Below are 14,061 nucleotides of genomic sequence, written 5' to 3'. Positions count from 1 at the left end.
GCTGGGCTAAGAAAATCATTCTGCACTTCATAAAATTGCTTGAAAATGGGTGTGAGAGGAGGGGAGAGAAGCTGGCAATACTTGTGCTGACAGAGATCAATGAAGTATGACATTTGTGGTGCAAAGGTGCACGAACACTGAACAGGAAAACAGAAGCTTGATAAGATGACCTTGATGAGTGTGTTGGACAGAATTAGAGTTGTAAAGGGCAATTTGAGAGAACAGAGAGGGATGATGTTCTCAAGAAAATCAAAGTTATAAAAAAGGGATCAGTATCCAAACTGAAGATGAAAGAGGATCTGAACAAAAAGAATAAACAGTAGTGATGGTCGGACATGCTGGGGACTCAAAGAAAGGAAGGAGGGAGGCTGGCCTGAAGCTTTTACAGCAGTTAATATAATTTGATTAGTGGAAAGAAAACAATAGTTACTGTGGCCCAGCTTCAGGATTGCCTTTGGAAAATACATCTGACTCATGAGGAGAGGAAGCTGGAGAAGGGAATGGAAGAGAAACCAGCAAGGAGGGAAACACGAGCCAGATAAAACATTATTTGGAGTATTGTAATACACCAAGAAGCAACTCCAGATCCGTGTTTCCCCATGCCCAAGGCAGGTTTCTGTCCCAGAGGGCTGAGCCCAGGCTGTCAGCTCCTGTAGGAATCACTCTGGGATGTAGCTGAAGGCCAATCCTCAGTCAATTGTTTGATGCTCAGACAATCTTGTATTTTCCAGAACATTTCTAGGAAGAAATGCACAACACGGTGCTCACAGCATGGCAGGTTCTCTGTGGGAAGAAGGGATTCTGTGTTCAGGGAACTGAATTTGACAACACAGAAGGAAATGAGTGAAGCCTTTTTAAGGCTGGTAATGACTTAACCTGCTGCTGTGATTCCAAGTGTGCAGATGAAAAATGTTGGTAAAAACCTTCAGGGAGCCCAAACTGGATGAACTGATCCTAGAGCCCTTCCATGAACTGCCCTTTAGAAGTTGGAATTAATTGTTGACTTCGTAGATAGCAATGCAATTTTTAACCCATCACAGCTGCATGTTAAATATAACCATGTAGCTTATTATTTCCTGTCTTTTTTATTTCATCAGCATCAAATGAAATACAATTACTCATCTTCTGGGAGCCTTTGAATATATCTTAACATAAATTAAAATCTTCATTTATATAAAACTCAGGAATATCAAGTAAAACATAACAGGTTCTTCTATCAGATAGGGATGCTGAGGGAAGCAAGATGACAACAAAGACTTCTTCTGTAAAGCTCCTTTGAAAACATTAAACTGATTTTTTATGATCTCTGTTGTTTCCCAGGTCTAAGTGGGAAGCAGAGCTTCAGTTGCAGGGTGGCTTTCATTTCTATTTTTCTTAGTGACCACTTCTAGTGCAAGGAAAGTCTCCATATAGAGCCTCAAATCTATGAGCAAACAACAGAAGGAAATAAAGGATTTGCTTTTGTTCAAAAAACATCAAGTACAACCACTTTGAGTTGTATTTATAACGATAAGAATTGCAGGCTTCTCTATAAATCATATGACATATCTAGGTGCTAGACTGCCTTAAAACCACTTGGTCTACATTACGTTTTAAAACAATAGGCCATAAACCACCCCCAATTTTAATTTTGAAATGTCTTAATTTTCTACAACAAAAAGATGGAGTAGAATAAAATTCAAATAATGTTATGTACAATAACAAAAAGAGTAGATTGAATGTTAATCTTCTCTATAAGGAGGAGAAAATTTGGAAAGACCAGTACTGCTCTGAGGGCTTTAAGGAGGGGCTGAGATGGGCAGCATTAAGTTTTCTTTCTGGTGTTGCTGCAGAAGTCCTTGAACATTCCCAGCAGTGCCATGACAGGGCCAGAGAGAGAATTTTTAATGACTGTACAACCAGAAATGCTTTGCATGATCTACATCCTAATTGCTCCTGTTCCCAAAGAGCAGAACATGGAGTTTTACAATACACAGCAGGGGACTAAAGGCTCTCTTTAGAAAACTTATGATGTAAATATAGGACAACAAGGACTTTGAAACTCATTCATACAATTGCCTTTCACAGTAACACTTCTGCTTCAGTTGCAGGAATACTCATTTACAGAACTAAATTGGTGTGCTTGCCTTTCCAGCATCTTTCCCTTAGTTAAAGGCTTTGTCTCAAAAATCTTTGAGTTTTATACTTCCTGTTGCATGTGATAATCCTGACAGAACCAAATCTCTCTTGTGGGTTTCATTGAGTTTCAATAAAGCCTGTTAACATTAATCCGGTTTCTCCTGTTCCGGGTTGGAATGTTATTATTTTTAGGCTAGTTTGTCAAATCTTTTTAGATAGATAATACAAATTTATGTCCTCATTATATCTATATGCAACCTTATTTGGGCTGCATTAATTCCCTCAAAGTCAAATCTTGCTTTGTTTATGAGATTATTGGCATTGATTTCAGAGGCTTGAGACAGAAAAATACCTGCACTTAATGGAACAGTTGTACCAGTCCCACTCTGATATATCAATTGTAAAGACATCTTCCCTCACTCCCACACCCTTCCTTCCCCTCCTCCCCACCTGGGTAACTGAATTAGCTGTGCTGTTCTTCAGATAAGTGCTTGTTTTTCAAATAACTGCTTAGTCTCTGACCCTTCCTCAAGGCTGATTTTATCTTTCTTTTTTTTTTCAGTTTGTCTCAAGCTGAACTTTACCTGACCTCGCATCTACAGAGATTGAAGCCTTTATAAACTGAGTATGATGTCTGATTTTGTCCTAGTTTAAAGGGTTTGTTCCTGCAAAAGGAATTTAAGTGGGAGTTACAAGCCTCACATATGATCTTGCAGCTTGTTGGATGTGATTCCCAATCCTTGCTGGGATGCAGGAGCAAGCAGCAGCTCAAATATCCTCAAATAAATCCTTGTATTTTATTGTCATGGGTTAACACAGTTTGGGTTTTAGTTAAAGTGGAAACAGCAATGGGAGGGATTTCACAAAGGCCTTGTGAGAGTTGAGACCCACAGGTTCTGTGTTGGCAGTGGGGAATCTCCATGGTTTTTATTTTGGATCAAAGATTTTACATTCCAGAAAAGTCAGGGTGTACAAACCGTACACAAACACGTTTCCTCTTTTTCTAACGATAAAGCCTACATCGCCTGAGAGAGGAATCCAGTTAAGGATGTCAATTTTAAACAATTTTAAATGGTCTTTCACAGGGAAAAAACACAATTCCCACTTCCTGATGGAGTCTCTTTCAACAGATGAGAAGGAGAACTGTGCTTATTCCTTGGGTGGGTTCTAATTCAGTTATATAACCTAATTATGTTTCCCAGCAATACTCTCTGAAATACTGAAACAAGGTTTTAGGCAATATTTCACAAGATCCAGATTCAATATGCATTAGCTGAACCAAATTAATTTACTCTTAAGTGTAAAATAACAAACTCTAGTGTAAAATAATTAATCCTGTACTTATCTTAAAATATGCAAATTATTTATCCCGGATTTAACAGTGCAGTAATTCCATGCTAATAAAATATACAGTAACTCTCTTGCTTTAGCTATAATTTTAAATACCAATTAAGCCAGTATTTAACAACATCAGAACATCCCTTAGAAATAATATGTATTTATAATAAAATGAATCACTAAAAAATAGGGGAAAATAAAAACAAACTGCCATATTGAAAATGCCAACAACACACTCTTAAAATCTTTCTTTTCTGTTTTCATTAGAAATATTTTTAGCAGAAGTTTCCACTTTTCAAATAAGATTACAGCAGCAACACTTAATTTGAGACTTACCTTAGCTCATAAGCCTTTTGCTGAATTAAATTTTTTGTTTCCATGGAATGGTCCTACTTATCAATTCCCATTTCTGAGTCCACCTTGAAGGTTCTAAGAGGATTTTTGACTAACACAACACTTAACACAAAGAGTTAATTTACAAAATATTTTTCCATTCCATTTTGAAGGGTTTCACTCATGTCTTCACTAAATATAAATCATCTCCTACAAACTTTTTTTTCTTCTTTAAGCCCATAAAATCAGACATGTTCAAGGTAGTTTGGCACAGAGAAATAAGATATTTTTATAAGAATATTTTTAACTTATGAGGTCTAAACACACAGTGCAAAACTGGCAAGTACTATTTCTTTTTTAACTGAAAGAAAAAAAATACCAAAATCCAATTTCTTCCATTTCAGGCTCAGCTTTCCAGAGCCACAGGATGACTGTGGTTTCTGTGGCATCTTTTTAACATCAAAACCAAGGTGCCACTAAACTTTCAGCTGTGCTTTGGCTTCACAAGTCAGAGGCACTCAGACTGGAGCTCACAACGTACTGATGGGGAATTTGATTTTTTGTAAAGCCAAAGATAAAACTTTTCCTATCAATACCCAGAAAAACTACAGCATTTCTGGAGCTCCAAGAGACAAGAAGGGAGCCACGCTCTGTGCTGACCCAGTTCCAGAATTTGTTATATTTGACACCAGCTCCAAGTACCAAATGATTGGCGTGGTCTAGGCTGGTCACATCAAAATTAACCTGTTGGTAATTTCAAATGTTGGGAATTCAGTCATTTTATCTTCTTTAAAGCCTGATAATCATAATATCCATGTATGCTGTGCATTGCCCTGAAATCTGCCCTCTTCACTCACCTGCATGTAAATGCTTTAAACCAGATGTTAAGTTTCCTCTTGGTCATTATGCAAATTGTTCTATCACTGATTAGAATGTACATAAAGAATTTCTTAATATTATTTTTTTTAAGAAACAGGGTTAATAATAGACCTTTAAAACATATCAGATTTCTGTGTCATCATTATGGACAAGCAGTTTTCTGTGCAAGGTGCATTGTATATTTATTCTTACCAACTCCTCACTGAAGTGCTATAAATAATCCAAAAATAAAGGTATCAAAAGCATGATGTGGCTCAACATAAAAGGCTTAAATCTGGCCAATCAGTTATGCACAATGAATAATGCAAACAGCTCTATTCATAAGCACAATACTGGATAAAATTTAATTTAGGAATTTAAGTATTTGCCTCTTGTGTGACTTTTCTGCCTCTAATTTAATATAATTTCCTTTCTCGGAGAAATTATCACAGTACATTCTGACATCTGTTCTTCAAAGAATTATAGGGATGGTTCTTAAAAAATATACTTCAGAGTATTTTATATAAACCTGCCCATTTCTATCAGACTCTACAATAATAATTTTAAGTTATGAGGTATTGCTTCTCATTTCATTCATATTCATTAGCAGTGGGCAGATATCAAAAGTATGCAGGTGAATGAAGGGAGCTCCAAAATTGAGAATTAATATCTAGTATAAATTGCTACAGGGAACAGAATTGCAAAAAGTAGCAGCACTCCTTAAATCAAATAATTTTTAGGAGGGGAAACAGCTTCTAGACATCTTTGAGCTGACTGTCCATTTTGGAAAATTTTGTAATACAGCCTCCAGTACTGAGCATAGAAAGAAATATTAAAAGTATTTTTGACTTCTCTTAGTGATTGTTAATTCTAGTCGCTAATAATGGCCATCAGTGTTTCATAAGCATTTTAGAACCAAAATATGTATTTTGCTTCCATTTGGTCAAGAGATAAACTGAGATACAGAAATTAAGACAGACAAACAGAAAATAAAGGCTATTTCCTTGTGGGAATACCCCTAAGATGTGTGTATGTCTCATTAATGGTATCAATTCAAAAAGTGCAAATCAAAACTCAAGAGCAAGTAGGAAACACCAACCAAAGGAAGATCAACACATCCACAAACTGCTGCTGAAAAATAGTGGGAAAGTGTCTGACAGACCACACAGAAACAAAAAAAAGGAATTAATTGCATTGTTCTCTACCTGTAATGTGAGGTAGCAGATGTGGAAGGAGACAATTTGAAACACCAATGTATTGCTAAGTTGGTTTAGGAGCTGCAATGGAATATCTCATATCAATATATCAGAGAGAAATGACTTTTACAAGAAAATTTTGTGATCAAAACATTCAAAACAGTCAAAATACAAAGCTGGCATTGCTTATTACATTTCTGTTTTATTTATTAAAGGAGTAATTGCTAATTGTGTTTAAACAATTACAAACTCTTTTGAAGGTAAACTCCCAAAAGAGCATCCCCTGCAGTGGAAGCCTCTTCAGCCCACAGTCCATCCTTAAGCTTGTTTCATTTGACAGTGGCTGTACTGGGGGTTACATGTCCAGGAGAATAAATATTTTCTAAATTAAATCCTAAAACATGTTTATGAAATCATCACAGCTCTTTAGGGCAGGAAAAATTTCTTTTTCTCCCAAAATTACAGTTATATTTTTAAGCACGTCATTGTACTTCACTTGCAAAGAGCAAGGGGAAAACTGGCAGCACTGGGAGAAAATTTTGCTGCATCACTGAACTTTTCTGTCAACCCTAAAACCATCATGATCTCAGAGAACACTTTCATATTCTACATGAAATCTCGTATCACCACTGTATTTTCATTTATATCCTGTAAAATCCAATACAATAGAGATTCAGTGACCTCTTCAGTAAAATCTGATAAAAACTCATTAATATATTTACCAGATAGCAAAGCTGCTCTTATTCCAGAGAGCAAGTCAATCCTATTCACACAGAAATAAGGATATTGTCTGTAGAAATAAAAAACTTATGACAATTAATGATGCAGTAACAGATACTTCAAATGTCATTAAAGCATTACAAATTCAGAGTAACCAGATTATACACTAAGCAACCTCTGAGCAAGGATATTTCTGCTTAAGGATAAATGGGTAATGATCCAAAAATTACAGAGATAGCTTACAATAATTGACTTTTTAACATGGAAGAAACCAGAGAGGCACAAAGATCTTCTACAAAACCCAATGCCTGCAATATGTTAGAGCAGTTCTATTTATACATGACATTTTGGGGAGGAGTATTCCAAATATGCCTCAGTAGGTTCACGGTCCAGTTCAGCATATTTATCAAACTCCCACTCTGCATTATTTCAGTAAGACACCACAGGGCCACATGCTGAATTCAGGGCCAAGTCCTGCAAAATGATGAGAACCACAAAAGATTTTCTTTCAGATTCAGAAGGAATCAAGGGAAAGGAGGCAGGGTTTTATTTTTTGTATTCATCCCATTTAAGGAGATGCTCAGTCCTGCAAGACTCAAATGGCAGCTGCCAGATGGAGAATATTAAATGGAAACTTTTACCATTCTGTGTGTTCCTGTGCCCCAGGATCCCCCTCTCTGCTGGGTAGTCCCCGCTCCTGATGCCTTAAATTTGAGTTTTCCTGTATTTTGTATTTCAGGCTCTGCGCTGCCCAGGGTGCAGCTCTGAGCTCACACTCAGGCTCACTCAGCTCTGCACACAGCAGGGACACAAAACAAATCCTTCTCCTGCTGCACACCAAGGACAGCTGGGACAAGTGTTCAGCCCAAAAGCACAAACAAGGGGGGCTGAGGAGAGAAAACAAGAAGGATGGGACTGCATCACCTGCAGCTGGAATTGGACAATTCAACCCCAAAATGCAAATGGACCAAAACTTATCAAAGTGTGAGACCTCGTGACCCTTTGTCCATTTTGTGACCATTTTGGGTCCACCTTGGGTGCAGCCCTGGCCAGGCTCTTGTCCTGCCCAAGCTGTATCCTAAAGGCCTTTTAATAAATCTCTGCTTTATTCTCTGGCTCTGTCCAGTCTCTGTTCCAGCTCAGCCTTCCCAGGGAATCACTCCAGAGCTGTTTCCCTCAGTGAAGGACTCTGCCTTCCCTATGGCCAAGTGACCTCACCCACGAGATTTTGTTGAAACCAAAGGAAAATATCTGCATATCCTGCAATAAAACTAGAAAATATTCCATTTTCTGGGCAAGCACTACACTGAAATGAAAGAAAGCCCATCTGATCCATATCCAGATGAGGGATACTTTCATAAATGTGTGCAGCCAGACTGCCCCTGGGGAGAGGCAAAATTGCCCAAGTTTAACTTCAGTTCTTTAATCAAGATCATCACAAAGAGTTTCAATCAAATGGAAGCAAAGCTGCATAACAAAATTCCTAGATGAGAGATGTAGACATGTTTTTCAATGGTACTTTGTGAAGCAGAAAAGAAATATTAAAAAAAATTAAAATTAAAAAATCTATCTTAAACAGGACACTTCATGTGCCTATGTATGTGCTCCTGCGAAATTAAATATTGATCTCACATCTTTTTTTTAATCTTCCTTCAAGCCCTGCAGCATAAGTTAGCAAACAATAATTGAATATATATTTGAAAATCAGTCTAAAATGGGTATGATTTTCCCTTTCATTAATTACAGCCTTATATACTTTTATCAAATGAGTGTTTTGGGGATTTTATTTGTTTTTTAAAGCTTCCCCTCCCTCTGCTGCTCTTCCTGTTGCAGTTTTCCTTTCAAGTACACATCTTCATGCTGCAGAGGATTGCTCTGGAGATGCAGTATCAGGAAAATACCTGACACAGAAGATTAATGTAGAACTCTGCTTGAACTGTTATTACATCCCAAACAGAGCTCCCTGCCCTCCTTTCACCATTAATTCCAAGGCAGAAAACTCTTTTACTCATGGGCAATTTCAATCTTCATATAAATGTCTCCTTTTGCTTTCCTTCAGGAGAGCTGCCTCAGTAGGTTTTGCTTGGATTCTTATGGCAACTGTCTTTCCACCCCTCGCTCATTTTCATACATTTTCCTCCAGCCAACTATTTTAATTTCACTTGATATTTCATTTTTTCTGACCTAATTTTCGTGGAACAAAGGGCTCCCAGATAGAGAGAGAAATAATGATTAAAAAATCCCATAATGGAAAGCACTTAGACTCATCCCATTTGCCATGGTATTGTATTTATCAACACAAAGAAGTAAAATCCTGATCGTGCTGGAGTAGAAAATAGTTTATGCAAATTCTTTAATAAAATCATGTCAATATTAGAACATCAGCCTTGTGATAAGAACATCTACACTGCTTCATTTCTAAGTGTTGGGTCACGAAATTTCCCTTTTAATCAATTATTTTTACTCTTAGCCTATTTTACGTGTCTCCAAAACCTATTCTTTCAATTCACATTAAGTTTCTAACCATCCAGATACATCTATTTTTCTCATTATTAAATTTGTTTTGGTTAGTACCTGACATCAGAGAGCTCCAGACAAAATTAAAATAATTTTGGTGAATGAAGAGCTACAACAGCCTTTTCCTACTTATTTTATTCTGTTCTGGATACATGTATGTCTAAAGAGAAAATTTAATCCTCTTAGTTTGCTCACATCTTCTAGTTTCTCAATGTCATAATAAAATAACTAATATCCATTCCAAAAAAATAGCAAACATTTTAAAATAATTATTAAATTAACATGACAGATGATGCCTTCAACCAAAGCTGCCTCAAATTAAATTTTGGACAGTATTATGCTGGATACACTGCAAAGTTACTGTTGGTGCAGTTTATATTGGCATTATCCACATCAAACAGATCTGAACCGCTCTATTGTTCCAAGACAATCTCCTACAATTTTTTATATTTTTTTACCAAATAACCTTGGAATCAGAGCTGTCTCAGGTGAGGGACCAACCCCTACCTGTGCCCCACTCACGGCACCTGAGCTGCAAAACTTGGCCATACCTAAGAGTCCCAAAGTGATTACCTGGCCTAATTACAAACTCTGCTCCTCATTAGTCTCCTCCTATGATCACCCCATAATCTCTAATCTAATTAATTTATTTTATGGCCCTGGTTTATCAGTCTCAGATCTTCTCAAACCTCATTTCAGATTGTGTAAAATGTAAATTTCTAGGCTGCCCTAAGCAGACCACTTATCTATCATAAATATAGGAGGTTTTTTCCCTCTATTTTTATACTTTAAATTATAGTCAACAGTATTTTGACTTATTTTCTTCCTTTATTGTGTTCTCATATGCATCTATTTAAATTAGCCACAGCATCATTAATCTGCTGTTGTGCATATATAACTGTAGTTCACACTTTTGGCCCTCTAATATTTCAATCAAGAGCAACATTTTAAATTTTAGCTATAGAAAACCACATTAATTTCAAATTACTAATAAAAGTAGTGACTGAGATGAACTGATGATCACTGATATCACTGCATAATGAAAAAAACCTTTAAAAAAAGTCCTTATGTTAAGCATTTTTTAGCTTGCACTCATTAAGAGATTGGAAAAAACTCCAGTCAAAAAGAAACCTTATGAGGAACTGACAACAGAGAAAATCCTCCTCTTTTGATATATACATGCATATCTATATTTAAATAAAATTTTCCAACTTCCTTTATGCTATGACAGTTATTGATTTGTTTTATTCCTTCCTCAGAGATGATATGTCTAAAATAAAGCAGGCATTTCCTGGCTTCACTTCCAATTATTTCCAATACTAAAAACCCCAGTTAATATATTGAGCTATTTCATGAACCATCTCCATTGAAATAAATAACTTTTATTGCCACCTTAGAAGGGATTCCTGAGGAACGTGCCTTTTTTCTTAACTGAATTAGAATGTACCTTCCATTTACCTGTCTTAATACAGTAAAAAGTGACCTTCTGTTCTAGGCCAAGCACATCTGGAAAATGAAATAAAAAAGAAATGTAAAGATTATTCCATGAGACATCTGAACACACCTGAGAGCTCCATTCCCTTGACCTCTGGGCTAATAAATCTACACAGTGTGCACAAATGTCTTATACTGTTAGCACAAGGCACTATAGTTGTATTTTTCCTGTTGAAATAAACATTTAGAGATGGACTTAAGAGTTGGAGCTATATTCTGTGTTTATCAGATTTAAATTCAGAGTGCTTGCAAAGAACTTGACAGGTTGGGAGCTCGTAAGATCTGCAGGATTTGAAAATACAATGCTTTGACAGACAGAATTCATCTTAATACTCTTTGCAGATGCTGTTTCTTATCAGAAAAACAATCATTAAAAAACCTTTTTGAACTAGAATTTGCCAAATTTGAGACCCCCAGCATGCACACTGACAAAATAAACAACGTGAGACATAACAGTCCTGTAAACCAAGAGATCCTTTACTTCTCACAGGAAGGATTTTGTGATTTTTTCTCACATTTACCAGGCACTCCACCCCTTGCCAAATTCACACAGGTGGCTTTTCTTCCTCTTCACCAAAATCGATTTAATTCAAAACCAGGGCATAAGGGGTTTTTTCAGTACTAAGGTATTTCATCCAAACACTGCTCCCTTTCCTCTGGACAAGGTAATAAAAAATCTCTGAAGGAAACCACCCATAAATATTCATTGAAAATCTCTGCCCTGGGATAGGAGATGAGAAATTCAGCAAAGACTCAAAAGGATCAACAAGGGAAATATGTCCCACACAAGGAGAAAAAGATTAATGAGTGGGGATTGCACACCTTGCAAAGCAGCTACCCCTGCAAATTATATTTCCTTTGAAGTTGTTCTGACTCTTTGTGTGCTACTCATGCAAAGATCAGAAGTCAAAGTTTCTGGTTTTGAAATGGCTTCACAAGTGCTGCAGAAATCACGCATTAATCTTAATGTTGCTGGATATTCAGGGAGAAGCAAGTGGCCCTTCTAAAGGGGGATTGTCTTGTAAATTAAGACCAACAGAGCCGGGAATTTATTCTGAGAAGATTAGATCCAAATAGCTGACTGTTTAATGAGGTTTAGGCAAGCAATAAAGAAAGCATTAAAAGGAGTTGTAGCTTTTCTTTTTGACAAAGCACAGAATTTTGACACCAGAGGAAGACATACTCCTTTTGAAAGTCAAAATACCCTAGATTCTGAAGGTATGAGATTCCCTAATTTTATGCTTTCCAAAGTAAGCTGCCCAAAGGCAATCGGTGTTTTCAGTTCTGTTCCCTTTCAGCAGAATTCTAACACACACACACCATGTGGTGATGTTAATGTAGCTGCATTTTCTTTCCAGAGTTCGCTTCTCTTTAATGAAATAATGTTCTTAAGACCAACAAAAAATTGCTCCTTTTGTACACTTGGCCATAGCTTAGTTCTCAGACATTCATTTTTACAGAGTGCATCATATTAACCTGCTACTCTTGATGAGATCAGATTTCTACATGCTTCAAAGGTAAAAAAAAATAAAAAATAAAAAATGACAATACTTTGGGGTCCAGTAAAGTAACTGGCTCACATTATATCTCATATTAGAACTGAGCACAACTGCTGGCAGTATGGTTACTCATCTTCACATTTTCCCATTAACATCTACCATATGCCTAGAGTAGCTACTTAACACAAAACTGTAATTATTTTACCTAATTAACTGATACATTAAATCAAAGGCCAACTCTGCAAAGTAAGTTAAACCACACCAGTTATGGCCCGTGATGCATATTTTTAGTCTTACAATTGTCTATGGAGTTTCTCTGACTATGATTAATGCAAACTGATTAACTTCCTTTTTATAGCTTTAGCCTTCCTGAAATGTGTAACTATATTCTAGTACTACCAGAAGGTCTTGAAATGACAGCTGAGGGAATTATTATTTTTTTTATTTACTGAATGTAGTCACCATCATCTCAACCCCACCCATGCTTTATAACCCCCTAAATTGTCTTTGTGATGACAAAAAAACCCAAAAAACCAACCAAACAAAAAAAACCCCAAAAAAGCAGAAACAAAACCCAAAAAATCCTCAGTCTCTATTGGTCTTCTATTTTACAGAACAATACTTAACCACAGAGTCTTTTCATGGCCTGCGGGTTTAATGTTTGCCCAGCAGCATAAATAAAATGGTTTTAATTCCAAGGAACCCCTTCTGGATTTACAGTCTTATTGCAAATGGTTAATGTCCCTTTGACCCCTCTAAATGCACATTGTGTCAACTGGCTACTCCTTAATGAGCTATTTTAATGCAAAATACGCCCATAAGTGCAGTGTTTAATCACAAGGGCTAGGGAGAAAACACTTTAATTTATCAGTGACTTCCTTGCTCAGTTGTGTATCACACTGAGTCAGTGGTTTTATTCCCTCTGACACTATTCCTTCTTTGCTCTCCAAGCCTTAAACAAAGTGGTGGTTTTAAAAGAGCAAATTCTGTTAATGTTTCATTTATTTTCAGTATGATCATCAGTATAAATTGGTTTCCTTCTCCTCCTCTATCATCTTTGGTTCTCGTTTTCTCCATCATCCTATTGATGTGTCTGTTAGCAGACAGGAGGAAGTTTATGAATTCACCCAGAATAAACTCTCATAGAAGAGATAAAAAGTTATTTCAGCCCTGCACAAACTCAGTGCCAAGTTCCAGCTTTCCTTCCACTGATGAGTTAGCAAAACCTTGGCCATCACTAACTAAAGAGAATAATGGTGATCATCATAACGTGGTGATCATCCCTGCATTCAGCCTCCCTGTATCTGTACCAATTTCTTTGGTAAAACACAACTGAGGACTTCATTTTGCTGCTGTGGTTCTCTGTGCAGGTTCTGTGAAAGCACGGTGTGTAAATGGCAAAGACTCTCCCTGGACCACTCCTAAAGTCGAGCTAATCCACAAATCAAAGCTGCTCTGGCCTGAGCTGCATCAATGCTGTAATTATTGTCTCACTTTTATAGCCAGTCCAGGATGAAAGTGAAATGAGAGATGACTAGGAAAAAAAAAAAGGAAAAAAAAAAAGAAAAAAAAAAAGAAAAGAAAAAAAAGAAAAAGAAAATATTAGTCTGTGGCATTTGCTGGCTTATTTAAATTGAAATGTCACACGAAATAATTTCATTTTGACAGCGTTTAACGGATCCAAAGCAACATTTCCAGATTCACATGCCAAACCGTGTTTCTGTGGGAAAGCTTTTTTTCCTTTCCTCTTGGTGTCTGGCTTGTTTAGCTCCTGGCAGCTCACCTGGTGGGCTGAGAGCCTGTGGATGACCTGGAAGAATAATCAGGAGCTCCTGACATCGACAGCTCCCAGGCAGCCTGCCAGGTGAGCAGCTTCAAAAATCGTTTTCTTTCCCAGAGAGTTTCAAAACACTTGGGGATCTCAAAGGAAATACATTTGGAAACACAGTCGTCCACAAAACAGACAGAATTACTTTTCTCCAGGCAAC

This window comes from Prinia subflava, chromosome 20 (genome assembly GCF_021018805.1).
Source record: "Prinia subflava isolate CZ2003 ecotype Zambia chromosome 20, Cam_Psub_1.2, whole genome shotgun sequence".
Taxonomy (NCBI): Eukaryota; Metazoa; Chordata; class Aves; order Passeriformes; family Cisticolidae; genus Prinia; species Prinia subflava.
This window is presented reverse-complemented; position numbering follows the sequence as displayed.